Here is a 5,026-nt window from a genome sequence, read left to right as displayed (position 1 = left end):
TTTCTAAAGCTTTTATTGAGAAGACATTAATATTTTAGAGTTTTGTCGGATTTTAATACATTTTCATACATAGTTCATCTGAGAGATTGTTCATTTACAATACCAGAACTTTATACATCAGTTGATACGAGTGTCGATATAATATATATATATATATATATATATCGATCAGTATTTAATTTATTAAGAAAACGAAAAAGTTTTTATAATTTATACTATTATTATTACTAACATTATATTTACAGATCTTCAGCCTCTGTATGATTGTTAGAAATATAAAAATACACAATAATGATCAGGAAACTGATCACTGATCAATATTCAGAGGAAATAATCTGCTTCATTCATCCAGTTTACTCAGTGAAAGGAAAGTTCATTCATTCGTTAAAGGATTTAAATATTGTTGCATTTTATAACTTTTCATTAAGCTTAAATAAATAAAGACTTTTTAACAGATAATTACTGATATTATTATTATTTTACACATTATTGAACCGGACTGATGATGATGAGTTCAGGTCTGAAGGATTCAGTCGGTTCTTCCTGTTACAGTTCAGTTTTCTTTACTGACACTTTCTCCTGATAACGAGCAGAAAGTTTTTATTCCCAGGACGACCTCGAGTAACCTGATCACTGACACTGAACATAGTGTTTGAGTATGTTAATATATTAAAATCTAATGCTCCCTTTTGATGTCTTCCTTTACTTTGTTCTGTTTTATTCTAATTTAAAGTCATTGAATATTTGCTGTGTGTTTTATTTTATTGTGAAATCTTTTTTAATGACAATAAAGTCCACAAACATCCTTCATCAGGTTGGAAACGTCCTCAGTCGTAGAGTCAAAACGCTGTCGGCTCTTTTTCTGTCACACTGCTGGAAAACGTCCAGATTTCACACAGAGACTTTTCCCCGAAAAGGAAACGTGGAGTTTTCTTCTGGTTTCACCAAATAAAAGCTAAAGATTGAAACGTTAAACGCTGACGGGATTAAAATTCCTTCAAAGCTGCAGTTGTTTTTTCTCTTCGTGCAGTTTGGTTGAAAGAAAAAAACTGAATAATAAGTCTGAAAAACTCTCAGAAAACTAAGATTTTAAATTCTTTGTGCTGATCAGTTTAAATCTTAATAATTTACATTAAAATGTAAAAATAATGTTGGATTTAAAGGGTGAAATAATCATGTTTTTATAGTTTGTTTAAGTGATTTAATTTCCTGGTTCCTTAGTTCTTTTTTTATCGTGAGAAACTCTTTTATTCTGTTTTATTTTATAAATATAATTAAAAGTTATAAATGAACTAAATCAAAATCCCAAAAAGAAACAGTTAACTGACAATTGTTGGTTAAATAATGTTTGAATGGTTCAGATATTTACATTAATTACATGAAAAGGTTTGTTTTGTTCTTCAGGTTCTTCCCTGATTTCATTAATTAAACGTTTTTAATGTATTTCGTTCTCTAACTTATTAATTACTCACAGCTTTAAATTACTTTGTTACAGATTTTCTTCTTGAAATCAAAATCTGAACAAAACTCGCTGATGAGAATATTTTAGTTAAAAGAATAAATCAGTGACGTCTCATCGTTAAATATTTGGGATCAACAGAAAATAAATAATAGCTAAATAATTTTAAATGATTTAAAGATTTCAGTTTAAAAAAGTCCCAGAAGAAAATTTGTTTCTAATTTCTGCTAAAAGGATAATTTATTATTTTATTTTGCACTTTAGGAGCTTTTTAAATTTATATTTTACAATAAACTGAAGTAAATCTCTGCAGACGTCCTGAAAACTCTAAGTTTGGTGACTGTGACACATTATATAATGTTTATAATAAAGTTTAAAAGGTAACATTGACATCAGTGGAAGGAAGATCGTTTTTATTTAATTAACCAAAACTTCAACTGTTTAATTAAAGTTTAGAAACTCACAAATGTGAACATTAATGAACATAAATGAACATTTCTTTAAGTTTGAAGCAGATATTTGTGCTTCTCTATAAAAACCCGACTAACTAACAGTCAGAGAGAAACTATGTTTGATGTTCAGTGTGAAACTTTAAGAAGTTCAGTTCATTTAGAGATTAAAGTCGAACATTTTTGTGATTTCCTGAGCAGCAGACTAATGTCTAAAAAGATTTAATTTCTAACCCAAATATATAAATAAAAATAAGAATACTAAAGACCACATTACAACAGTATTGATCCCTGAGACACAGATTTATTTACAGATATTTCAGATCAACATTTTAAGTAAGTTTATTTAACAAACTGATAACTGATCACAAAAATATCCCTAAAATAAAAATACACTTTTTTTCTGTAAAGAGTTAAACTGGAGATTCAGAATCAGATTTTGGTCCAATAAGTTCATAAAGAAGTTAAAGAAGTGTTACTGAGCTGATCTGTCTCTTCTTATACAACATATCTTATTTTATTGATCCTGTTACAAGAACCGAACCGCTCCACTTCCAAACTGAGAATATCTTCAGAAACATAATCAATAATTATCAAGGAAATATTAAATAAATAGAACAATGCTCATAACAAATGGAGCTATAAAAGTGGTTGTTTGGTTCGTAATCATTTGTTATAAAACCAAACAGAACTTCAACACAACTGCTGTTAAATAAATAATAGTGTTTCTGATACGAGTCTGCAGGTTGGTTATGGATCTACTTTATGTGGCTGCGTTCTTCGGTCTGAAGCAGTTTAACACGTTCAGTGGGACATGAAGGTTGTTAATAAACTGGATAAGGATCTGAAGGGTTGAGTGTGGATCTGGTTTTAATATTGAATATATAAATGTTGTGTCTGCGGTCGGCTGCAGGTGGAGGTCACTGAGTTCACAGCCGCTCCTGCTAGTTAGCTTAGCATGGAGTGGAGGGAAACAGCATAAGATGGATGGGATTATGGGACTACAAATCCGGATATAGACTCACACACTCAGTATAAAAGGTTGTTTCCTGTTTGTGTCTGACAGGAAGTGGTCATTCATCAGTGGCGGGCGCTCAGACGGGTCAGCAGACGTGTTTGATCCTCAGAAAACAAAAGCTGTTTACAGACGTTCAGTCAAAGACTCAAAATGTAAAAAAAGTTCAGTTCATTTCCCAGAAATCACGTTTGTATTACATCATTAAATAGTTTAATAGTTTTAAAATGTTTTAATGGATTAAAGTAATAAAAGCTGCAGTTCCTCTAACGGCCACCAGAGGCTCCAGCAGTCGCTCTCCATCATGTTTAAAGTTATTAAACTATTTCAGTCTGGTTCACGTCCCTCCCGGCGCCGCCTGAACCCGCCGTGTCTCCGTCGTCCTCGGGGTCAGAGTCCTGTTGGGAGCCGCTGTAAATCACCTGGTCCCCGATGGTCTCGGTCCCAGATCTGATCACTGAGCCCGGCTCGGGTCCAAACCTCCCTGAGAGACTTCGTGTTCCAACAATCCTCCTGGTGCTTTAGTCCCGGTGACGAGGCTCCGGCCCCGAACGGAGTTTGATGATGTTTCTGTTTTTCTGCGACTTTAGTTACTTTAATACTTCAGCATTTGACAAGTTGTTATTTTCCTAGGATGGCGAAGTCAAGTAATAAACAGTTGATGACTCATAGCGAACAAAACGCCGTTAACTTCAAACCCAAGAAGCTCAGGGGTCAGAGGTCAGAGGTCAAGGCGGGCATTAAAAGGATTGCTTCGATTGGATGATTTTGTCGTCATGTAGCAGAAATAAAGTCCAGGACGTGTTTAGCTTAGCTTAGCACAAACACTGGAAGCAGGGGGAAACTGCTAGCTCCTTTAAAACTTCTTCTAATTTATATTTACAGATTATATTATTATTATTATATATAATATATATATTCATTTATATATATATCATAACTTATAGTAACTTAAATCGTTTTAGTTTTTTAAACTGAAGCAGAAGTTGTTTTATCTTTTCAACTTCAATCTGTGTGTGTGTGTGTGTCAGTGTGTGTGTGTCAGTGTGTGTGTGTGTGTGTGTGTGTGTGTGTGTCAGTGTGTGTTTTATGCTCCTACGCCTCACAATCTTGAGTTCCCCAAAGATGTGTGTACCAAAAGTTCAGTCACTGGACTTTAGATCCCCCAAGTTCTCCGTGTTCCAGTCCCTGCATGTAGTTGACCGAAGTAACAGTATTAAGAGGCTTCAGTCATTCAAGCTTGTGAACCGAGTTCTGTGCGACGGCCGGCCGCGACATTTGTTGAAATCCCAGAACATCTGTATCCCCCCCCAACGTGCGCCAGCTCATCAAGTTTAGTTCTGCTGCCTTCAGCTTCCTCAGCTCAGCGTTCCCGAATTCACGTCCCGAGTTTAGTTCTTAACATTTGTTTGCTGTTACCAGTTTGAGCTCTGATGGCGGGGCAGCAAGAAGATGTGACTCTCTCCAAGAAGCAAACGGCAAACCGACCGCTCACTGACCAAGCGAGGACAACCCACACTGATAACTATAACGGAGGTGTGTGGTGTGCCCTCGCGCTGTGTGTCGTGTGTGTGGTGTGTGTGTGTGTGCTGTGTCTGTGTGCTCTGTGTGCTGTGTCTGTGTGTTGTAGCTGTTGTGCAGGGAGGGGGTCGTCCAGCGGTGGGTGGGGTCACAGGAATGTAGCGTCCAACTCCGCTCTGCCAGCCTGCCAGGACGAGGTGGGTGGAGCCGCAGCCCGCCCTTCCAGGTGCGCATCCTATTATTCATACGTATATAGCTGTCACCTGAAAACCATCTCAGGGTTTCTGTGGCTCTGGATCCTCCAAGTGATGGCATCGAAGCTAAACTCTTAATAGCTCGCTGTTCACTCTGTGTCAGCTGATCCTCGGTGCAAAAGGGATGATGGGAGGTTTTATTTGCCTTATGCAGCCAGTTCAAGACATCAACAAAACACTTCCTGTATCCGCTCTGCACCTCATTCCTGTTCACGACTAATGTGTCATCCAAAAAACCTTTTCCACCAAATCATCCAAAACCACACACACAACACACACACACACCACACCACACAAACCACACACACAGACACACACACACACACAC

Source organism: Morone saxatilis, unplaced genomic scaffold (assembly GCF_004916995.1).
Source record: "Morone saxatilis isolate NCDOM2014 unplaced genomic scaffold, NCSU_SB_2.0 Contig7, whole genome shotgun sequence".
NCBI lineage: Eukaryota > Metazoa > Chordata > Actinopteri > Moronidae > Morone > Morone saxatilis.
This window is presented reverse-complemented; position numbering follows the sequence as displayed.